Consider the following 25624-nt stretch of genomic DNA (forward strand, 5'->3'; position numbering starts at 1 on the left):
GTAACTGGCAGAGATAACATGAACCCAGAATTTCTAGCTCCAGAGGCTGAGTGTATAGGACTCTTTCCTTAAACAGGACACAGAAGATCAGGTTTTGGTGTTAGATGGAATATCCATATGTTTTGCTTGGAGCATGTAGGACTTAGAAGTGTAGATGAGCATTTTCCAGTTCAATACACAAGTTTGATCTTTAAAATACAGTCTGGAGGGGCTGGTGTTGTGGCTGAGTGGTAGAGTGCTTGCCTAGCATGCGAGAGGCACTAGTTTCGATCCTCAGCACCACATAAATGTAAAATAAAGATATTGTGTCCACTTAAAGTTAAGAATAAATATTTTAAAAAGAGTTTTAAAATATACAGTCAGATTTGGAGGTAAAAGCCTAGGAATAAGCACATAAGTGACCACTAAAGCTGTGGAAATAAATGAAATCATATCAAAGCCTCAGTCTCTGAGTTTACACAATAGTTATAAGAACTACTTCCAAGTGTTATCCAGTCTTTCATTAAATAAATCAGTTCAAAGCAAAAATATGAAATCTCATTTTCCTAATTAGATTAAAACTTATTTAAAAGCAATCCTTACTCATTTCTCACCTCTGCCTTCTTCAGGAGTTTTAGAAAGTCACTGCAAGCATCTAAGCATAACATAATGGCTGTTAGCAGCCAGCTTTAGCTTCAAGACCATAGTTTTGAGCTAAGTTATACTGCTTTATTGCACCCAGTTCAATTTCCTTCTAGTCACATACCAACATTTCCTTGCTCCTCAGCTTCCTATAAAAAGATTCTTAAATCAGAGTATACATATCAAGTCATTTTAAGCAACACTTCTTTTTAAAATACTTTTTAGTTGTTGATGGATCTTTATTTTCTTTATTCATTTACATGTGGTTCTGAGAATTGAACCCAGTGCCTCACACATGCTAGGCAAGTGCTCTGCCACTGAGCCATAACTGCAGCTCTGAGCAACACTTCTTAACATCTATAGTGTGTCACATCCTGGGCTAGAGTATACAAATGAATGACTTTGATTGGTTAAGTGTCCAAAAGTAAAAAATACAGACAGCACATGGACAAGGCTATTGGACCCTAAGAATAAAATGCAGTAGGATCCCTTGGCATGAAGCATCAGACTTCCCCAGGAATATAGAAAAGGCACCCTAGAGTTACTTTCAAGCTAGTCTTGAAAAGGAGTAGGGTTCTTAGAGGTGGCAAAGAAGAGTGTCAGTATAGGCTTGGAACACCATGGACAGGGGCACTGAAGTGGAAGGCCTGGTATATTCCTTGAACAGAGAAATTACAAGAAATTACTGATTTGCTTAACTTGATTTTTGTTCTTTATCATCAACTACATTTTTTAAAAATTGCTACTTTACCATCTAGCTATTAGCGCCTCTTAATAACATTTTCAGCAATCACAAGCAATTTTTAAAAATGTACTCCTATACATATGCTGTGCTTTAATTACTCTTTGAAATGAATCTCATGCATATTTCTTATTCTGAATCTATAATCAGATGAGTCATGACATAATCCTCTGAAAGGATATGTTATCTGGTGATGCCAATTCCCAATTAGTGTTGCTCTGAAATGTTTTCACAATATACAGTTAGTACAAATAAGATGTATAGGTCACATTTGCTCTGAAACTCTTTTTAGAATTTCTTTCAGTTTATATAAAAAAAGATTCAAATAGTCAGATACCAAGTAGAAAAGACAGCAACCTTGGCCAAGAGGACATCAAAACTTTAACATTTTAAGATTCAACAATACTAAGATTTTAAAGTGCAAGAAATTTGATCTATAGCAAAACACACAGATTTAAACACTGTAACATACCCCAAACTTTTTTCTGTTTATATTGTAAATGTGTGATTAATTTAGGAAATGAATTTGTATAGAAGAAAAGAAAAACCATCTAGAATCCCAGGAGACATTAACATGATAGAAAATTTTTTCCAGCATTTGATGTCTCAAGCATGCCACATACTGAGTGAGCTCTTTCTCTCTCTATAAATCCTACTGGTTTTAACACTTCAGTGCTTCCCCAATCCATTTCCATCCCTGCATCCTGAGCACCATTGCAAGAGACAGGTGATTATAAACAGAGCCTACTTGACCCTTCTGCCTTCAGGACACAACATTCCACAACACTGAGGTGGTCTCCAATAAGGGGGCAAAAGAATCTTATATTAAATTATCCTTATAAATAAACTCATTTTGTGATATTGACATTGACAAAAAAAATGGATCTTACCTAGGTGCAAATCAAACTATGACATTCTCCCACTTAAAAGGTTTTGGTGACTCCCTCTGCCTAGGGTATAGGTTGTCTCCTTATCAGGGAATTCAAATAACTCTTTATAATCAATTTCTTATTTACTTCTTTAAATTCATCTTTGTTACCCTCTGCCTCTCTTTGCATAGTTCCCTGTATATTCCTGTAATTTCTCATGTATCTCTGTGTCTGCTTGTGATATGCCCTCAGTTTGGCTATCTCCACCTCTCAAACTGGGTAAGTGAATCTTTAGGATTCAGCAATGGCTTTATTTCTTCCAGGGCAACATCCCGGACACAGACATGGCTGAGAACCTTTGATACTGATGTCTGAAAAAATGGAGCCAACTTGTGTCCCTTTTATCAGTCAGTAATTGCCACACTAATACTATGTAACAGACCACCTCAAAACTCAGTTGTCTACAAAATTAACATTTATTTTTATAATCAAAATCCTGGTATTAGTAAAGGAGGCTGTATTAATTCTTATTCTGGATCCCAGTAGATAGTGGATATCTACCTAGGACACATTCTCCTGGCAGCAGTCAGCTCTCAAGGAACAGAAAATCCATGATGTTTCTTAGGCCAAGAACCCGCACACCATCATTTCCATCCACATTTCATTTACCTAAGCAAGTCTTATGACCAAAGCCAACATCAATTTAGATTCTTCTCAGGCAGACAGAGAGGAAGGAGGGAAATATTTGCCAAACAATTATCTAACCTATCCTACTGCTCATTTCAATGGTAACTCTATCTTACTAGTTGTTCAAGCACCAAACCTCTGATTCATCCTTGTTTCTTTCTTTCTTTCTTTCTTTCTTTCTTTCTTTCTTTCTTTCTTTCTTTCTTTCTTTTTTATACTTCATATGCGGTCCATCAACAAATCCTCTTTACTCTTTAAAAGACATCTAGAATGGTACACTCCTCATCTCCTTGACTATTTACTTTTTACTTCTCAGATCCAAGCCACCATCTTCTCTCCTCTGGATAATTGCAACAGCCCTAGAATTGGTCCTTCTGGTCTAGTCTTGCCTCTACAATTTATTCCATCCCAGCAGCCAGAGTGATCCTCTCTCAGAACATAAATCAGATCATGTAAGCTTCATTTCCTGAAACTTCTAGTGACTCTCCCATCTCACCAGAGGAAAAACTACAGTCCTGACAAGTACCTACTAGGGTGTGGGCCATCTGCTCCCTGCTTCTCTCCTGGCTTCATCTCTTCCTTTTCTCCTCTGGCCCTCTTTGCCCCAGTCACCAGCCCCCCAGCTATTCCTAATGAACTCCTGAAGCTCTCCCTCTTCTCCCTTTACACTCTTCTCCCTCTGTTACTGTGACACTGCCTAGAACATCTCATAAATCTGTTTTACTACCTTCCTTACCTCCTTCAACTCTTTATTCAAAATCCCCTTGAGGGCCAGGTGCCAGTGGTGCAGGCCTGTAATCCCAGTGGCTCCAGAGGCTGAGGCAGGAGGATTGAGAGTTCAGCAATTTAATGAAGCTCTAAATAACTCAGTAAGACCCTGGCTCTAAATAAAATATAAAGTGGGCTAGGAATGTGGCTTAGTGGTTAAGAATCTCTGGGTTCAATCCCTGGTACAAAAAAAGTCCCCCCAGGGAGTTCTTGTTTCACCATCTATATAAAATAGTGATCCCCTCTCTGCAATCCCTACTCCCCTATAAAATAAAAAGTACCAAAAGAGTAGAGGCTATCTGTTTTGCTTATGGCTGTACCTATAAAACAGAGCAGCTCCTGGCACAAAATGGTTACTTAATGACAACATGCTGCCTGAATGACTAGCACTCACCACATCCGCTTGTGCAATAACTCCATGGGTGAGCAGTAATGCCATTTTACTCCTCCTTTTGTTTCCAATGCAAGGCACAATTTCTGGCACACAGAAGACTCAGTAAGCCCATGTTGAATTGAGCAGAAGGTCTCCATAAAGGCGACTCCTAGATGTCACTCAAACCTTTGAGCTAACAGACTTGCTCCTAGTTTCTGCAATTTAGCAGTTGGGTTTATTTGGAAAAAAAATATCTTCCTATTAAATAAATGTGAGGCTGGATATAGAGAGACTCAGGTCTAAATTCCAAAGAGGAGAGAGAGTTCACCATGCCACTTCACAACTGGACTCTCATTGTCTACCTTGCTCTCAAGTCTGCCACATCCATGAGAGAAAAACTATGCCTGCCTCACTCTCCATTGCACTGTCAGGACTGCAGCACAGGATTTATCCCATGACAGATGCTTATTGATTAAATGAATGAATTTATACATGAGGTCTACCATGAGCCAATCCATGCACTGATGTGGCTGAGCTGTGTCCTTTGTGGATGAAAAATTTGGAAGGATCCAGGATGAAGAAATCTTCTACTTTAGCACTACTATGAAACTATATTGTATGCTTTAGCCCAATAGAGTAAACTGACCCCCAAAATGTGCCAATTAAAAGCCAGTGCATCACGAACAATAGCACCATGCTGCCCCCTGATGGACTGAAGTAACATAAGTAATGCTGTTTCATCCTACCATGCTGTTTCTCTGTATGCCTGAGAATTGTGCTCCACGATTCCCAAGTCACATAAGGAGGGAACTCAGCAATCCCTCTGCTTACCCCCATCCATTTCCATAATTTTTCACCACTACTGATGGAACTGGAAGACTCATTGCAGAATAGAAGTAACCAACGCCCTGATAAGAGTCATGAGACCAAAAAGGGTACAGGGGAGTGGACAGATGGACATTTTGCTCATAGGCTTAGAGCCTTGGGAACAATAGGATGGGCCTATCCATTAGGGACAGATTCTATCCCATGTCTTTCTGATCATAAACATACCTACTGGTAACCAAAGAGTATGAAGGTTAATCTCAGATCCCTGGATTCAGCTGGCCTTCCCTCCCTAACCTTCTCTTAGGTATACCATAAAAGGGATTGCCTTACTTAAATTCAGTACCTTTGTCTCATAACAATAGTCCCTCATCTTTCTCTTTCTTTTCATCAGGAAGGACCTTGAACACCCCTATCACACCTGTCCTGCAGAGTCATATTCAGGGCATGAGGTAGAGCAGTTGATATTTTCATCAAATAAGTACTTACCAATGTTAAAATCATGGGTTTGGAGTCAGCCATACCTGAGTTCAGATCTCAGCTGCTACTGAAGTCTCCGGGCTTTAGTTCCCCTGTCTACACAGAAGAAACATGATAATAACTAGTTCCTAGGTTTCTTGTGAGAATTTAATGAGCTAAATATGTAAAACAATCAGCTCAAGGCTTTGTGTATAGTAAACAATAAATAATAACTAATAGTAGCAACAATAGTAATAATCATATCTTTTAATGTTGTCTCTTAGCCTGTTTTATGTTCCTATAATAGAATATCACAGATTGGATAACTTATAAAGAAATTTATTTCTCATGGTTCTCTTCAGAACCATGAAGATTGAGAAGTCCAGTGTCAAAGTATCAGCATCAGGTGAGGGCCTTGTGATTGCATTATCCCACGGTGGTAGGTAGAAGGGCAAGAGAGTGCCAGAGAGTAAGGAAAGACTGAATTTGGTTTTATAACAAGCCCGCCCATGCTATAACTAACACACTCCCCCAATAATGATATTAATCCATTCATGAGTGCAGAGATCTCATGATCTCATCACCTCCTATTAGACGTCATCTCCCAACACTATGGATTGGGGATTAAGTTTCCAAGACATAAACTTTGGAGGAAACATTCAAACCATAGTTTCTCACTGTGAGAAGTGCAGAGACCAATCAATCATACTTAGGCCAACCCAGATGGAGGCAGGCCTGAAAAAAGGTGGAGTTGCTTCTATTTAAGTGAACCACAGGGCTTCTGGAGGTTCCTCTTTCAACTTACATGTCCTGGAATATTTCCTAAGTCACAGTTTAGAGGAGTCACTCTGCCATGGAGCACATACCTATGTTGGCTAGAGTGAGATATGTGTGGTAATAGCATGGGGCAAAGCTCCCATAGGTAGACCTGCTTTCCAGTTTGGGTTCACTGTGTTCTAGCAGGAAGAGCAGAAAGCTGAGAGATTCTTCTGGAAGTTCCATAAGAGACACAAGCAGCATCTTCAATCTGGATAAGTATTTACAGAGTGTACACAAATTCCTCTCCAGATACATAAGCATATTGATGTTCACTTAATTCTGAGAAATTATGTAAAATATTGAATACTGTGCACATGACCATGCTCTGGTTAAAGTCAGCTAAGCCATACATGTATAAATATTCTCTCTTCATGGAACCTTTGCACTGGGAGCTCCCTTTTTCTGGAATATCTATTCTCTGCTACCTCTTCTTTCACCTGCCTAAGCCCCACTAACATCTACTCATTTCAGGTGTCAGTTCACACTCTGCCTTCTCTTTGAAGCCCCTGATATCTGTAGCTAAGCTAGTGTGTCCCCACCCTGTCTTCCACCTCAAGGAACTTATATCAACCTGTGGCTCTCATCTGGTTACTTATATCCTCTTCAGGAAGACCCTGAGCTCATCAAGGGTGAGGATTGTCTTTTATCTAGATCTGTATTTTCAGAGCCCAGAACTGTGGGTGCTAAATCAGTAGACATTATACCTGAGTTGCTAATAAAATACCTGAGATGCTTCCTTAAAAGACAGCCTATGTTCTTAGGCAAGCTTCTGAATCCAGCAGAAGGGACTTGTTAAAAAATCAATAAGCAGAGCAATCCATTCCTTCTGGGATTTCACAAATATCATTTTGAAGTGCTAAGAGCTGCTCACAATGTCAGTAGCTGCCAATTAAGTAAACCAAAACCCAGGTGGGAAACTGAAGTGTCTACAGAGAAACTGTCAGCTCTGCTTGGTAGAAGAAGGTGGTACACAGTGCCCTGCATATTCAGTGCTCAGTACCTGGGTGCTGCTCCTGCATTGTGAGTTAGCAGAACTCTGCCCCAATCTCCATACTCTAAGCTTCTGTCCAACTGTTTGTACCTTTTACCTAAGGACTCACACAGAGTGAAACTTTGGGAGTGAATCCAATAAGAGGATTTGCCAGCTGTATTAGAAAAGGCACTCAAATTGACAACTAGCCATATTGTTAACCTGAAAGTCCAGATCATTGTAATATTGGCCAGTTGTCACTTATTGTGTTAAGAAATTTATTTAGATTATCTTTTTCAGTTTTCTCTTTGCAACAAATTACAAAGTAGACATTCTTATCATCCCTGTTATGTAGACTTAACTAGAAAATACTGAGATGAAATTTTATACTAAAAAATATACATGCAGCATGCAGAAGAGCTGAGATTAGAACCCAAACACTAACTATCCAGCAATCCTTCTCATGAAAAAAACTAATCAGTAAAAATTCCAAAATCACCAATCTCTCTCTCTCTCTCTCTCTCTCTCTCTCTCTCTCTCTCTCTCTCACACACACACACACACACACACACACACACACACACACTACTCTTTCCCAGATCTTGAAACCCTGATGCACAGAGATGCATTTGAAAAATGCAGGGAATACATTTAGGGTGAACAAAAGAAGACTTCCTGCAGAGAGCATATCAACTCAGGATGACAGTGAGTAAACAATGGCAGAGCCTTTATGGAGGTCTTGGGCAAGGACCCAGGTCTACTTGACCACACCCTCAGGGCAGAACCCTGGATGCTGAGAACCCAGGAGTTATCTAAATCTCCCTGAGAAAGCTGCGAGAAGTACTGGATTTCTGTATCCTGGATTTCTGTATCATATACAAAATTTGAACCACATTCCTTAGATCTGTGCTCCTAAGTAGAGTTTAAATACTGAAGAGTATTTGCTTTGATGATCCTTTGGATCATGAGTTTAGTGATATGGTGAAGGTTAATGAAACAATTAATTGTATGCATGAAACCTAAAACATGGATTGAAGCTTTTCAGTTTTCATCTGCAAAAATGAGCACCAGGCTCAGGTTCTTACCCAGCATTAATTATTTCAATGATTCCAGTTATAATTAATAACAATTCAGTCTTGTTTGTTAAATATTAGCATTCAGAGTTTTCTCATCCCACAAAACAAGTGAGGGGGTGTGCAGAAGGGAGTGTGCTAGGGTAGGATGCATCACTGAAGTCCTGCGAGCTAAAAGTTACTGTGTGTGACCTGTGTGTCCAGGACTGTGCTCCCTGCTTTATTTGCTTCACTTCACAAATCCTTATAACATCACATAACTAAGCTTCTCCATGTCATTGCCATAGGAAGGCACTGTGTCCCAGATCACCCTTGGAACCTGTATTGGATTCTCCAGAAGATTGCTCCTTTCCCCTACTCCACCCTAATACCTGCCTTTTTCTTCATTCCCAGATACCCTCTCACCTTATCCACTAGAAGTCATAGTCCCTCCTCAACAAAGGACCCTTGTCATTGACTCCTTCCCTGAGAGATGCTCCACCTTGTTACACTTTCTAAAGATTGGCTCCCCCTAATGACATAGTCTCCCCTGCAGTCCTGGGGCTGATTTTGTTCCCACAGTCTTCATAGCACTGGGCCTGGCAATGGGATGGACATCCCCTTGCTATTCCTTGACTCTCCAGACCTTTCTCCATCTTTCCTCCCTAAGAGCATCCATCTTTGAGTAATATTTCATTAGAGGAGGACATCTGCCACTTCCCTTATTGGTACAGTCTGCAACAATGTGTCACTCCTAATCATTCCCCATGATTTCAGTTCCACCTGTTTAAATTCTTGGCATTTTAACATACACATAGATTGTTCTTCCAACACCCTGACTCAGTTGGATTCATCTCTTCATATTCCACACTTCTGTTGGTCATCAGGAGCTTACTTGAGCTTACACGTGTTCTGATCAATGAATGTAAATCCTCCATCATCTAAGCATCACCAATAACACTCTCAGAATAGCAGCTCCAATGTTTCCATCTTCCTTGACTACACCAGTCCTGTCAGTCTCTTATCTCCTCCAGTACCCCAAACTCACATAACCCTTCTTTCATTTTTTAACTTCCCCTCAAAGTTCTCCATGCCAGTTTCAGTACCATGACTGTAGTCATAATCACTCCTTCATATACTGTTCAACTTCTCAGCCCCTCTCTTGATTTGTGTACAAAAAACAACCCTGGTAAAATCTTTATCTATTCCATGCTGGCACCCAAAAAAATGAATGTGGCAGGGAAAAAAATCACCACATTGACTGACTTCATTTAAATTGAGGACCATAATTCTCAAATGGGCTCTTATTGTTCTCCATATTCATATCCTAACCGACCAATCTTTGCATTTTCATGTTCTCCTAAAACCTATATCAGAACTCCTCTCCTTGAACTTCTACTACAGCCTCCTTTATTTGCAATCACAACTAATTATTTTTAGTCCTATTTCACTGAAAGAAATTAAGGCAATAGGAAGAAAATATCCGTAATCTTCCTCATTCATGAATTAACCCTACTAGTTTCCTCACCTACAAATTGAACTTCCCTCCTGTTACTACAAACAAACCATATATGATTCTATATAAATTTATTCTTCTACTTATACACTACATTCAATGCTCTAAACTATTAAGACTAATGGATTAATATAAGGATCTACTAATATCATAGGCAATGATTAGCATAATTATCTACTGAAAAATTTCCATCCCCATAAAAATATTCTCTCATCAGGAGGAGGAAAGAAAAAAGGAAGGGGGAAATGGAGGATGAAAGAAAAAAGTGAGGAAAGAAAGGAAAGAAAAGCTTCTCTTGACCCTTCTTCTCACATCAGCTACTAATTCATTTCTCTTTGCAATAAAATTTCTCACCATGGCTGTCCAAACTATTGGCTCTAATACTTCTTTCATCTTCTGGTGATGCCCCTCATTCCCCAAGTAGTACTCCAGTCAAGGTAACCAGTGACCTCCAATTTTAGTCAATTCTCACTTTTCTCATTTAGGGTTAATGGCCCTATCTGCTTTATAAGACAGTTGTGACTGTTTAGTAACACATTAAAATGTTTAGAACATATTTATTATTAATTATTGTCATAACAACCATTTACTAAACTTAACCTTAATGTCAAAAGCAGAAACACCTCCCAGGTTTTACAGCATACACACATATACTGACTTACCTCCTTTTATATTTCACTTGAAGCTTTCCATACACATTCCTTTCAAATAACTACATTCCTTAAGGGAGGGGTGGGGGAATGTATTGGAAGCCCACACTCTTTTTAAATCTAATTTCTAAGGTCTCCATTGGGAAATGAGTGTTAATTATTCTGTATTGTGTGGGTGTCTCTACAGCATCCTTCTGAGAAAATCATTTAACTTTTGACCCATCAGTGTAATGAGCTTCTCTCCCTCTTTTGTTTTAAGTTTGTCAGTAGCTATTACAAAATTGTAGAGTTGGGTTTTTTAACCAAAATCAAGCAAACCAATCATTTCCTTAAATTGATGCTGTCAAAACAATAGTCTCAGCACCAAATGTTCAAGATATCAATTTACCTTGTTGGATGGTTTCAGTTTGTCCTTTGTATTAGGACTAGAAATTCATCTCAGTAATAAATAAGCTTGTGAAATTTAAGAACCCAAAGAAAAGAAAAGAAATTCTAGGCTATTAAGGACCAAAGAATTTCAGCTAATATCTGTTGAACAGAAAACCAGAAGTAAAGGGTGAATAGTTTTAAAACTGTTTAAAGTGTTGGCTACATAAAAAGTATGGAGTTAATAAGTTTGAGTTGAAAGATAACAAAAAACAGGGATGAGGGGTGGCTCAGTGGTAGAGCACTTGCCCAGCATGTGCAAGGCCATGGGTTCAATCCTCAGCACCACATATAAATAAATAAAATAAAAAGATCCATTGACAACTAAAAATATTTTAAAAATGAAAGATAACAAAAAACATTATTTGACAACATTTTCTTCTTTAAAACAATACTTCATAAGTCTAAAAAAATGTAAAATAATCATTCTGAGCATTTTATCAGGCATGTTAGTCAATGTGTTTAAAGTATGTGTTCATAGAAGGTCAACAATCAATATTTTCAGAGAATATGTTTGTTCATATGGAAAAATCTCAAGAAATCAACAAAGCACCAATAAGTGAATTTAGCAAAATCATAGGACATAAGGAAAACAAACAAAAGTTAATCATATTACTATTTAATGAACAATATAAAAGAAAAAAGTAAATTCTAGTAGTTGAAAAATTAAATACTCAAATACAAATCTTACAAACATATGTAAAACCCATATGTTTGAGAACACAAAATATCAGTAAAAGAAATCAAAGAACACCTTAGTAAATGGAGATAAATATCATGTTAAAGGTTTGAAGGACTCAACAAAGAAGTCAATTTTCCCCAAAATGATTTATATATTCAATAAAATTCCATTAAAAATCTCAGAGTAAGTTATTTTAGATATGAATAATATTATTTTTAAAATTTATATAAAAAATGGAAGGAATGAAAAAAAGTCAAAGCAATTTTAAAACATAGAGCATGGTTGGAGGAATAAAAGTACTTACTTTTGATAATTAACAGAAAGCAACAAAAATAAAGACATTGAGTATTAGTGAAGGTAGGAAAAGATAGGCTATAGAAACCAGAATAGAGAGACTGAAATAAACACATACTAATACAGTCAGTAATTTTGGACAATTGTGTCAAAGCAATTCAATGGAAAGAGGATAATTTTTCAACAAATGAGACTAGAACAAGTGAAAATCTATGTGCACACATTATATAAAAATTAACACAAATGGGTCATGGCTAAATATGTAAATGAACCTATGAAAGTTCTAGAGAAAAATTTTCTTTGTTAAAGAAATATTTCATAGTTGTGACATCAAAAACATAACCATAGAGAAAAAACATGATAAACTAGAGTTCACCAAAATTAAAAACATCTGCTTTTGAAAGTTGAAAACTTATACAATTCTTATATAAATATATAATTATATCCAGAATATAAATAGAAATCTCAAAACTCAATAATAAGAAAATTAACAATTCAATTTTTTTAAAAGGACAAAGAATTTGAACAGATCTTTTCTCAAAGAAGATACAGAGGTGGAAAAGATGCACAGAAAAAGATGCCCAACATCACTACCCATTAGTGAATGCAAATTAAAACCACAATGAAATACCATGACACAGAAAATAATTTGGCAATAGCTAATGCTGGCAAGACTATGGAGTAGCTGTAGTTCTCATAATTTGATGGTGGTAATGTAAAATAATATACCTATTCCAGAAACAAACTGGTAGTTTCTTACAAAGTTAAACATACACTTACCATATACTCAACAATCCCACACCTAGATAGCTTTTCTAACAATAAGAATTTATTTTCACACAAAAACTTATATGTGAATATTTATAGCAGCCTTCTTCTTAATTGCCAAAAACTGGAAACAAACAATCAATCAGTTAATGAATATATAAATTGTGATACAAACATATAGTGGATGTTAAACAGAAAAAAATAAGCTTTTTTTTCTTTATACATGTACTTTGGATATTAATGATCATCATATTTCACCATCATTTATGACCCCATGCCCCCTCCCTTTCCCCCCAACCCCTCTGCCCTATCTAGAGTTCGCCTATTCCTCTCATGCTCCCTCTCCCTGTCCCTCTATGAATCAGCCTCCTTATATCAAAGAAAACATTCAGCACTTGGTTTTGGGGGATTAGCCAACTTCACATAGCATTATCTTCTCTAACTCCATCCACACCTTCAAAAGCCATGATTTGATTTTCTTTTATTGCTGAGTAATATCCATTGTGTATATATGCTACATTATTTTAATCCATTCATCTATTTAAGGGTATATAGGTTGGCTCCATAATCTAGCTATTGTGAATTGTGCCACTAAACATTGATGTGGCTATGTTCCTATAATATGCTGTTTTTAAGTCTTTTGGTTATAGACCGAGGAGAGGGATAGCTGGGACAAACGGTGGTTCCATTCCCAATTTTCCAAGAAATCCCCATACTATTTTTCATATTGGCTGCACTAATTTGCAGTCCCAGAAGCAATGTATGAGTGTGCCTTTTCCCCCACATCCTTGACAACACTCATTATCATTTGTATGCATAATAGCTACCATTCTGACTGGAATGAGATGAAATCTTAGAGTGGTTTTTGATTTTCATTTCTCTAGTTGCTAGTGATGATGAACATTTCTTTCATATATTTGTTGATTAATTGTATATCCTCTTCTGAGAAATGTCTGTTCAGGTCCTTGGCCAATTTATTGATTGGGTTATTTGGGGTGGGGTTTTTTTGGGGGGGTGTTTAGCTTTTTGAGTTCTTTATGTACCCTAGAATTTAGTGCTTTATCTGATGTATGAGAGGTAAAGATTTTCTCCCAAGATGTAGGCTCTCTTCAACTCACAGATTGATTCTTAAGTTGAGAAGAAACATTGAGTTTGATTCCATCCCATTTATTGATTCTTAATCTTAATTCTTGAGCCACAGGAGTCTTATTAAGGAAGTTGGGGTCTAATCCCACATGTTGGAGATTAGGGCCTAATTTTTCTTCTGTTAGATGCAGGGTCTCTCATTGTATTCCTAAGTCCTTGATCCATTTTGAGTTGAGTTTTGTGCATGATGAGAGATAGGGGTTTAATTTTTCATTTTGTTGTATATGGATTTCCAGTTTCCCCAGCACTATTTCTTGAAGAGGCTATCTTTTCTCCAGTGCATGATTTTGGCAACTCTGTCTAACATAAGATAATTGTAATTTTGAGGGATAGTATCTGTATCCTCTATTCTGTACCATTCATCTACCAGTCTGTTTTGGTGCCAATACCATGCTATTTTTGTTACTATTGCTCTATAGTCTGGTATAGTTATGTCATCTGCTTCACTCTTCCTGCTAAGGATTGCTTTAGCTATTCTGGGTCTCTTATTTTTCCAGATGAATTTCATGATTACTTTTTCTATTTCTATGAGGAATGTAATTGGGGTTTTGATAAGAATTGCATTAAATCTGTATAGTGCTTTTGGAAGTATGGTCATTATGATAATATTAATTCTGCCTATCCAAGAGCAAGGTAGATCTTTCCATCCTCTAAGGTCTTCTTTGACTTCTTTCTTTAAAATTCTGTAATTTTCATTATATAAATCTTTCACTTCTTTTGTTGATTCCCAAGTATTTTATTTATTTATTTATTTATCTATGTATCTATCTATCTATTTATTTATTTATTTATTTTGAGGCTATTGTAAATGGGGTAGTTTTCCTCAGTTTCCTGTCTGAGGATTTGTCACTGATATACAGAAATGTGTTTAATTTATGGGTGTTGACTTTATTTCCAGCTACTTTGCTGAATTCATCTCTTAGTTCTAAAAATTTTCTGGTGGAACTATAAGGGTCTTCTAAGTATAGAATCATATCATCAGCAAATAGTGTCAATTTGAGTTATTCTTTTCCTATGTGTATCCCTTTGATTTCTTTCATCTGTCTAATTGCTCTGGCAAGCGTTTCAAGAACTATGTTAAATAGAAATGGTGAAAGAGGGCATCCGTGTCTTGTTCCAGTTTTTAGAGGGAATGCCTTCAATTGTTCTCCATTTAAAATGATGTTGGTCTGGGTTTAGCATAGATAGCCTTTATGATGTTGAGATATGTTCCCGTTATCCCTAGTTTTTCTAGTGTTTTGAACATAAAGGAGTGCTGTATTTTGTCAAATGCTTTTTCTGCATCTATTGAGATGATCATATTATTCTTATATTTAAGTATATTGATATGATGAATTACATTTATTGATTTCCATATGTTGAACCAACCTTGTAGCCCTGGGATGAATCCCACTTGATTACAGTGCACGATCTTTTTGATGTTTTTGTATTTGATTTGCCAGAATTTTATTGAGAATTTTTGCATCTCTATTCATCAGAGATATTGGTCTGAAGTTTTCTTTTTTTTTTTTGATGTGTCTTTTCCTGGTTTTGAAATAAGAGTGATATTGGCCTCAAAGAATGAGTTTGGAAGTGCTGCCTCTTTTTCTATTTCCTGAAATAAATTGGAGAGTATAGGTACTAGTTCTTCTTTCAAGGTCTTATACAACTCAGCTGAGTATCCATCCTGTCCTGGGCTTTTCTTGGTCGGTAGACTTTCAGTGGTGTCTTCTATTTTGTCACTTGAAATTGATCTGTTTAAATTGTATATATCATCCTAATTCAATTTGAGCAAATTATATGACTCTAGAAATTTGTCAATGCTTTCAATATTTTCTATTTTATTGCAGTACAAGTTTTTAAAATAATTTCTAATTATCCTCAGTATGTCTGTAGTGTCTGTTGTGATATTTCCTTTTTCATCACATATGTTAGTGATGAAAAAATCTAAGAGTTATTGGGATAGAGAAAGGCACAGATTTTCAAACCAAAGGAATGTACAATCTCTTCAATGAGATAATATCAGAAAATAACTCTTAGAGTTTTCTCTCTCCTTCTCTTTGTTAGCATGGCTAAGTGTCTGTCAATTTTATTTATGTTTTCAAAGAACCAACTTTTTGTTCTGTCAATTTTCTAATTTTTTTGTTTTGATTTCATTGATTTCATTTCAATGATTTCTGATTTTTTTTTCAGAGTCTCTATCTCTCTCTTGAAGCAATCTTTTGCTACCTGTATTTGCTCTCTTATCTCATTGTTGGAGTGATCAATTTTTCACCTGTATTTGCTCATTTAGGTCATTCTTTAATTCACATATCATTTTAATTATGAACCTTCTGAACTCCTTCTCTGACATTTCATCAACTTTGTTGTCCATTGGTTCTATTTTATAGTGTCCTGGTTTATTTGGGTCACTTTCCTCCCTTGTTTTCTCATGTTGTCTATGTGTTTTCCTTTCTCACAGAGTGAATCTGAGATATTACAGTTTCTTCCCTATATTCTTGTAGGACACGTGCAGATTTTACCTCACCTTGTTGTTGGGCTTCCAGACTTTTCTGGCATCCCTCAGTGAATGCTACTGCATTCTGGATCTGGGTCCTGCATAAGTTGGTGTGGGTGGATCTGGACTGCTGGGCTTGACCTCAAGTGGTAGTCTGCTGCTCAGAAGGGATGATCCTGCACCAGAGGCTAGGTTCTGGCGGGTGTCTGCCCTGCTGGGGAGGGGTGGACCAGGCCTGCTATGCACCTGGACCTCCACAGGCCCGTGTGGATGGATCAAAAATAAGCTTTTGATGCATGCAACAACATGATGAATCTAAAAGAGATTATGCTCAGAAAAAAAAAGTCAGTCTCAAAGTGTTATATCCTGTATGATGTAATTTATGTGACATCCTTGAAGAGGTAAAAATCTAGGGCCTATTTTTTTTTCAGCATAGCCATTGCTATGGTCCAAAGAAGCACTGCAACATACAACATCTCCTAAGCCCTGAATGCTGCACATATTGCCTCGTGTGTTTATTCCTCATTCATTCACTAGTCCCCAGAAGCTAAGAATATCTCCTCTCAGCCCTCTACTTTAAAGAACAGATTTAAGTGTGCCCTAACAGGAGATGAAGTAAAGAAGATCTGGGCCTACCTAGTGGTTTAGTGAGATAAATGACAAGATCCACATTCACATATCTTACTCTGCTTGTTTTATGGATGCCATCAGCATTGACAAGACTAGAGAGAACTTCCATCTCACCTATGCATCCTATTCTACCTAAGGATGTCAGATACAAGTTTGCAAGTAAGAAAGATCTTTATGGATACAAAAGAACCCCTGATATGATGAACCATGATGTTCACCCTATCCATTCCTCTGAGATAGTCTCAGCGCCTAGTAGGAGGTTCTTAGGTAATTTGGGGGCATACCCTTCCTACCACCTTGGGGACTAAGTCTAACACATGATCCACACCATAGCATTCCTCAACTCCCCATTACCTTTCCTTGATTTTGTTTTCTGGAAATTGGACCCAGGGATATGCTACCACTGAGCTACATCTCCACCCTGTTTTATTTTTCATTTTCATACAAAGTTTCACTAAGTTTCCAGGTTATAAGAGGAAGATAGACATGAAGGCTAGATTTAAGAATTTTTTGTCAAGAATAACTGAAACTGTGGGGGAAAGAAAATATGGTAAAGACTCAATTAAAATTTTTTGTTAAATTTGAAATATGCCTATTAGACATTTGAGTGAAGATATAAAGTTGACAGTCAGATATATGAATCTTGAGTTCAGGGGAGAAGGTTGCATTAAAGATATAAAATTCAGATTTATCAGCATATGTACATTACTGAAAGCCATGACATTAGATAAGATCACTAAAGCAAAGGGTGTCAATAGATAAAAGGAGACTTTTGAGGACCGGACACATCTTTGGGGTATTCCAAAATTAAGACATAAGGAGAATTAGGATGAATCAACAAAGAGTGAAAAAAGTAGTAATTCATAAAAAATAAACACAAAAGTATATGTTATACTTTAAGCCAAGTAACTGTATATCAAGTAAGAGGAAATGATCAGCTATATCAAAGCACTTGATATATAAAATGAGGACTGAGAACCAACTGTTGAATTTAGGAACATAAAAATCCTTTATGACTTTACCCAGAAGAGTCACAGTAAATTCTGTGGGCAGGAAAGCCTTATTAAATGGAAAAATAAAGAGTACAAAAAGGGCAATTGAATACAATAAATGTAGAAAACCCTATTGAAGAGTTTTGGTGTGGAATGGAACAGAAAATTGGAGTAGCAATTTGAGGAGGAAGTGGGGTCAAGATAAATTTCTATTTAAGAAAAGAAAAATAACCACATGTTTGTGTGCTGAGCAAGTAGGGACAGGAGAAGTTGACAGCACAGGAGAGAACAAGGAAGGTTGCAGGAGCATCATCCTTGAGTAGTCATAAGAGGTTGATATCCAGGATGCAAGTGGAAGAGTTGATCTTAAAGAGGGGCAGAGGCAGTTAATCCAAAGTAAAAAGAGGGAAAACAGAATACATGGACACAGATGTGTGTGGGTACATATATGTGATGGTGTGAGCATGGGGAGCTTCCCTGCTGATAACTTCTATTTTCTTAATAAATAGAAAACAAGGTCCTCATCCAAGAGTTAGGAAGAAGTAGAGATTTTTGAAGATGTAGGGGGGAAAGGTATGAAATGCTTGTTTAAGAGTAAAAGAGTAAATTGCCAGGAGTACTAAGGACTACTTGATGTTAGAGACAGTTAACAGGAAGATGTATCAGTGCAGTTGTCTCTTCTCAGACACATTTACTGTACCGAGGCAGGACCAGAGTGATAGACAATTAGACTCAACTAAGACCAGGCTTTTATCCAGTGAAGGCTAAAAATAGTGAAGCCCAGAAAAGTTGCTGATGTGTGCAAAGGTTATCATATAATTAACAATGAGATATAAGCTTTTTAAGGAGAAAAACAGTAACCTAAAGAGGGGAGTATAAATTAGGGTAAAAGAAGAATGGTCAATTGCTTGTAGGTCTGGTGAAATCAAAAGATTACTAATTGGGGTCCCAGAAACAGTGAGCTGGATATATAGGGAGGCGGTGATTGGAAAAAAAAAAGATATTTGCAGTTGCAGTCATGGATGATACACAGCTACTGAAATAGCTAAAAGACTGAGTGGCTGAGTTTGGAATAAGATGAGCTCACTGGAAAAGGATCTGTCAAGAAAGTGAGAGGACAGGGTATTGGGAAAGTAATCTTTCAATATACTGAAACTGCAAGAATAACAAAAGCACTAATGGAGGGACAGTGGTAGTGAGATAGGAGTTCAAATCACCAAATGTGAGTGACCCATAGATCAGTAACTAATACAATAAAGAGAAGTGTATTCAGCCTGCTTATCTCTCTTATTTTTCTCATCTTTAAGTTGAAAATGGTGATAGCCTTTCCATCATGACTTTTTATAAGAATTGAGCTAGATGATACACCTGTCACCCATTGGGACTGGGGAACCTCAGAATATAGGAATATATTTTTTAAAACTTTAAAGAGCATGTCTGATGTCTTGGACATGTATCTCATCTACCTCAACTACAATGAGGGGTATGTCTTGTAAGGCTCAAGAGCTCAGGATTGACCCAATTAAGCCATAATTCTTTAGAGGTTTCACCTATAACCCTCTGCCATCATACATGACCAGAGATTCTCCTCTCTGGCAGGCCTGGGTTCTCTCTTTTTCCTCCAGCTACCTGCAGATACCAGCCTTATTGACATACAGCCTGTGTCTAATGCAGAAGACAAAAATGTTATTATACACTTTGGCTGCTCTGGTGCCTCCTTTTAGATGGGCAGGCTAGGTAAAAGAGCCCAGGAATTTGACAGCCTCTAATGAAGGAGCACTTCCTGCTTCAAATTCTGCAGAAACAAAACATGTATAGTGCCATATAGCCTGACTTGTTCCCCATGTGGGAGCTTAGACCAGGGCTAAGGCAAGCCTTTTCTACTTCATGTACCCATTCATGCATTCAGTTACAGGTAGGAGTTTTCACCAAGAGTTGATGTATAATCTAGCCAACAGGTTCCATTTTACCAGGAAAACTGACATTCAAAGACAATTCTGGTTCTCATTGAAGAGGCAATAGGTTGATGCTTCAGGGCAAGGAGATTCAGGAAATGTCAGTTGTAACAGAGGGACTTCCAGAGTTAAATGGGTCAGGGTCAATGTGGTGAGGTGAACCATCTTCTCCATTTTGCTGAGCTCAGTGTATTATACATTGAGATTCTCAACTCTGGCTCATCAGCACTCTGAAAAATGTTTTAGCCAGGACAAACTCTGTGCAAGTTTTACATGGCATTACCCTTATGGGACCCTAAGGATGGATCCCCAGCCTCCTTCAGCCCTCACTACTTAGAAACCACATTGGCCTCATTCTCTGCTAACTTAGTACCTGGTATACAGTAGCTCCTAAATGATGAATGAATGTGAATGGGTGGGTGTTAGGGATGGAGAAGCACAGAATACAACTCTTCATGTCACCACCCAACCACCACCCAATAGATGCCCAAACCTAGGACTCTCTAAGTATCTTACCCAAATTTTTGTCCATCACAATCTGCCTAAGCTGAGCAGTCCTTTTTCTACTCATATTTTTCAAATTTCCTTCTTCTACCTAAATTATACATAAAAATGAAGGGTATCCATTCTCATCTGAAAATATTTTCATGATCATTTTCCCTTTCCCAGCAAGCAAGCATTTACTTACCTCTTTCTCTAAGGCAAAGTGACATTTTAATGCAGCAGCCCTGGAAGGAGACAAAAATCATTAACTCAGAAAAGTAGCTGAGCTCCTACAGTTTGCCAGGTTCCCATCTATTTGCTGAAGAATCTGGGCTCTGGAAAAGCAAAACTGCTCTCCTATTGCCAACTACTATTTATGAGTCTGAGGGTTGTTGACATTGATTAACATTGAAAGTGGCATCTTGTCCTTATGTAGTTTCTAAATAGATTGGTGTCAACCAAGAAAGAAATAAGGAAGCCTCAGGAGGATATATTTGGAGGAAAGTAGTGGTATGAGAGTGACATGAAAACATTCTTTTGTCCAACATTTTGGATCATTATCCAGAAATTAAGCTGTGTGTTTGAGAGGGAGAGAAGTTGGTTTGTTTAGTTGGAAAGATATACCTAGGGTAAGGAAAAGAGTATCCCAGGGGCAACTCATTAAAAAAATGAAACAACAAAAAGTTCAAGACTAAAAGTGTCTACTCATCAGTCAAGTAATTTAAGGAGCCATGATTTGCCATACAAATGGATTTGTAATAAGAAAGAATCCTGTAAAGTGTAAATTGCATTGGAGTTTTAAATGTGTAAGTTGCAAGCAATTTTCTAGCACATATAAAAACCAAACCTGTGTATAAATTTCTTCAGACTTCAGTGTGTCAGCCTTATCTTTCTAGTAAATTCCTATGCAGAGCAGTCACTATTTTAGGTTGGTGCTAAATGAGTAAGGTATTATTTCTAGCATCCTAAAAGTTCATTTCCTTATTACTCCTCCCTTACAATTGGCTAGTAATTAGGCCCAAAGATTTGCTGCTTTGAAAAAGCCTGGATGGGCTATGGCAGGTACTTAAATCATTTAAAGAGCAAACTTTAAAAAAAATACATTCCTGGACCTCATTCCCATGAATTCTACGGTTTTAGCATGATCTAAAGTAACTCTAATGCAAGTGATCTGTGGACTACATTCTGACAAGTGCTGACTTAGAGAAGATGTCCTCTAGGTTGTGTGTCAAGAGAAACATCCCTGTCTTCTGAATCAAGCAATTGCCCTTGTTTCCAATGTGTTCCATTAAGTTCGCACTTGGTGGACAATTGCTGATTGACATTGCTGTGCTGGGCAAGCTTATCTGTAGGGCTCAGTGTGACACACCCCTGATTTTTCTTTATTCTGATAGAATGATTACAGGAAGTTATCTATGCAATGCAAGGATTTTGTGGTGGGCGTGATGGACCTGTGCTGAGACACAGAAGAGCTAGAAGCAATTTTAAATAATGATGTGAACCTCCAAGTCTGGTCCAACCACCACCGTCCAAGTTTGAGCAGGATAAAACTTACCATTAAATATGAAGTCAAGAAGGTAAGATTTCCCATCTTTCTTGGCCTTCCTGCCTCACTTCACAGGGCAGCTGGCCTAGCTTTGTGCTCATATTTCATGTTCCTGTAAAGTGACTGTGATTACACCCAAATTCTCTCCAGACAGGGAACTGCCAGTCTCACAGGGCTGCTCAGATCCCACCACCTTTTCCCAGCTCAATTCCCAGCCTCCAAATAGAGAGAGACGAATCATGAGTCAGTCCATGACTAGACCTTTAACCTGGAGAACAGAAGATATTTTCAGACTCCAGACTACTGGCAGTAGTGTCACAGTGAGGAATCCCATTACTAGAAAGCCAATTCCAAATCTTGAGAAACAGATAACTCAGGTCTTTCAATAGCATTAATTGTGTAGAAAATGGTTTAGTGTAAAGAATTTGTGGCATCCATGGTCCTCAAAAGATTAGAGAAATTTACTTCAAAGTCATATGAAATCCCTTAATGGGAAGCTTAAGTTGACTTTCCCAAAAGTAAGCTTGTTCCACCTCCTAAATAGATATCATCATGTCTGTAATGACTCTTGTCACCCAATAACCCTTGCATCATAGTGTCTGGTCAGATTAGGGTCCTAAGGAGCAAAAGTCACTTGTGTTTCCATGTTATATATATTTGAATTCTGTAGAATCTGGTCTGTTGCCTGACATCATTCATCCTGATGAAAACTGGAAAGCTCCAAAAACCTATATGGTTAAATGTCAGTGGACTTTCTATATGAGCAAGGCAGAGTGGATCTGTCTTTGAGGAATTTGTTTTTTTTTTTTTTTTGGGGGGGTAGCTATTTCACATGTCAAACATGAAAAGTATTTTTAATACTTCCCAAATTGGCCACTGGAAATGTCTCCTCTCCCCTGACTATCTTACTTTGTGTGATGTCAACCAGTTCAAGAAATGACATGGATCTGTGGGACTCATCTAGAAAGAGCTTCCAAGTTTGATAAGATCTTTCTTCCATTTTACTTCAATAATAGTCACAAATCCTAAGAAAAAATTGATTTTTTTCCCTAAGACTCTGAGTCCCAAAGATCATGTTGATAAACCATGGAAAATGTAGCCTTGAGATTCATATTAGAAAGCAGAGAGTTTATTGCGGTGCTCAGAAAAGTCAGATTGTGGTTTCAAGTATAATGATATTTTCTTAGCTCAGGGAAATACATTTTTTTTAAACTAAGCCAAGAACTCCCTGATGTCTTTTTACTAAAGCATGACAATCACTTCCTGAAACTGCTGAGATATTCATGCCCTTGAGTTCACATAAACCTGCTGTGGAGGCTGCACAGCACTAGTAAAGGTGAGCTTGAATTTCCAAAACTGCAAACATTTTCTTCCCTCCCCAAACCAAAGTATCTTCTTGCCACTTAGCACATGGGAAAAGTTAAGATGTGTTTGAAAAGCCAGAGAACAGGGACTGATGCTTGATGTTTGAAAATTTACAGTCACAGTTTCAGCTATTCATGAGCAATTTCAAGAGTCCATGGCATGCAGATATTAGCCATTTTTCTGAAACATAAAATAAGTCTAGCAAAACTGTCATCAATGGTAGAGTACACAGTAAAGCCAGAAGTCTTGTCACTTCCTCACAGCTCCATGTTCCCTCTCATTGTCAATTACCAAGTACAAATGGCCCTGATAATTAATGACAAGAAAAATTGAAGCTCTCCATAAGCATGATGGTTTAGTTCAGAATAAAAAGGTTTCATGAGGGAAATTATTTGCTCTAGTGGTATTTTCCAATTTGGAAAGTCAGAAAGGTCTCAGGAAATATCCACCATAAATGTCAAATGTCTGTTGCCATCCATAGGCAGAAAAATGATCAATGACCAGCATAAAATGCCAGCCTTGCTCATTTCCAGGGGATAAATTCTCTCAAACCATGTATACCATTATGCAATAGTAGGCAGACTCGAAGCTTTCCTTGACATTTATTCTATTATGAATTACTGGTGAAAATGTCTAATATCAAAAGGCATACTAATATTATAATGCACTTCCATTTTTAATTTATTAACATTACCATGCTTGCGTAGGCACAATCTAACCTGGATATTTGAGTTATAAACTAACTAGCACCAAGGCCTATTTACTAATATACTGCCATTTATACCTGATATGGCTAGAATATTAAACCATAAAAAATTCCTATGGCTCTGTCTACATGATGTAAAAATCAACCCATTAATCCAGTAATCAAAAAAAAAAAAAAAGAACTAGTTTTTCTTGGCAGTTCCTTGAGTTGCTAATAAGATGTTACCTTAAAAAGAAAAAGAGAGAGAAAGAAAATGTTTTGTATTCAAATAGATTTGGAGACCTTAAGCTAACATAGTCAAACAGATATCTATGCTTAAAGACATTTTTAAGTCCTTAATGTACAACACTACTCTAGACCTCCTCCTCCAGGGCTATTTTGAATAACAGTCTTCTCCATCTCTTTATCTTAGCCCCAGGGAATCATACCTAAATCTCCTTCTCAAAGGCCTTCTTCTCATAACATAAACTGACTCTAAATAAATGCATAGGGGATTTCCAGCCCCACCAATTATGAAGACCCAGTCTGGATCCCAATTTGGCTCATTTAGACCCAGGCTGTACCCCTAAAGTGAACCCAGTGTGTGGTGTGCTCAGTGACATGTCACATACATCAAGACCCAGGTCTTGGTGTCCTGTTCAACATGTTCAATGGACCAGTTGTCTATTGGACAACATGTCTCAGCCTTCTTTGTTGCTTCTCCATCTCTGGACTTACAATAATGATGTTTTCCCTTCCTTTCCCTATATCATCTCTTCTCATTCCTTCCTCAAATCTGCCTTAATTACCATAATGATGTTTTGCCTTCCTTTCCCTATATCATCTCTTCTCATTCCTTCGTCCAATCTGCCTTAATTAGGATCAGGTGAATATCATAGTCACTACAAGAAAATTATGTGGTCATTAGTCTTGTAGGCTCAATTGTTGAAGGAGGATGGAGCAAAGAAACTCAGAATGTCCTGTTTGCATGACAGAAGCTATAACTTCATCTTCAAAGGAGATAGATATAATTAAGCAAAGGCCTGCTACTGAAAAAAATCACAAAAAGACATGAGGATATTTTTGGCAAAATAGATTATTATCAGAACAGAAAGCATATCTGTTACCATGCAGCATTTCCAACAAGGGTAATTAGTTCCATCTAATCAATCATTTTAGCCACCACCCATAGGATCTACAGACACTGACCTCAGCCTGCTAGAGAACTCAAGGAGAATAAGATAGTGTATAAGCTATCAGTCTACTGAGTGAGTTGGGACAAATATCCCATGACTTTAACAGCAGCAACCTGTGCACAGGAGGGAGTCCCTTAACTACTTAACTATCTGAGCAAAGTTAAATTCACAGCCTAATCTCTGTTTCAGACTTTCAGCTGGCTCCCACTTCTATCATTGTGGGGTGCAGCTTGGCTTGGACTCTGATCATGGTATGAGCCATCTTTCCATTCAGCTGAGAGGCCCCCACTCTCCTCAAGAAACAGTTCCACTGCTCCCAAGCTTTCAAGACCCAAAAACTTAGGGGTTATTCCTGACTTCAGAAGCTATTCTCACACAAAATAAGGGTCTGGTACATGTCCATGGGGAGGAAGATAAGCGCACAGGATCCTGGGAAGACCCTACTGTCTCTACCTCAATAACGCACTTCCATTTTTCCTCATGCTACTGAATTAAGGAAATAGTATTCCCTATGATTTTCATTCACTTATATATTCCTCATCTAACAAACACCCACTGATGTCTACATATCACTAGTTCTGTGCTCAGCACACTGGAAGACCAAGGCCCAGGCCTTGCTCTTGAGGGGC

The 25624-nt window shown here is 37.7% G+C and overlaps 1 pseudogene; it reads left to right on the plus strand.

Moving 5' to 3' along the window:
* Positions 1-21992, plus strand: part of LOC144252979 (short transient receptor potential channel 7-like) — a 63078-nt pseudogene extending 41086 nt beyond the window's left edge.
* Positions 21993-25624: the final 3632 nt, after the last annotated feature.

The sequence above is a fragment of the Urocitellus parryii genome, unplaced genomic scaffold (genome assembly GCF_045843805.1).
Source record: "Urocitellus parryii isolate mUroPar1 unplaced genomic scaffold, mUroPar1.hap1 Scaffold_79, whole genome shotgun sequence".
In the NCBI taxonomy this organism is placed as follows: Eukaryota; Metazoa; Chordata; class Mammalia; order Rodentia; family Sciuridae; genus Urocitellus; species Urocitellus parryii.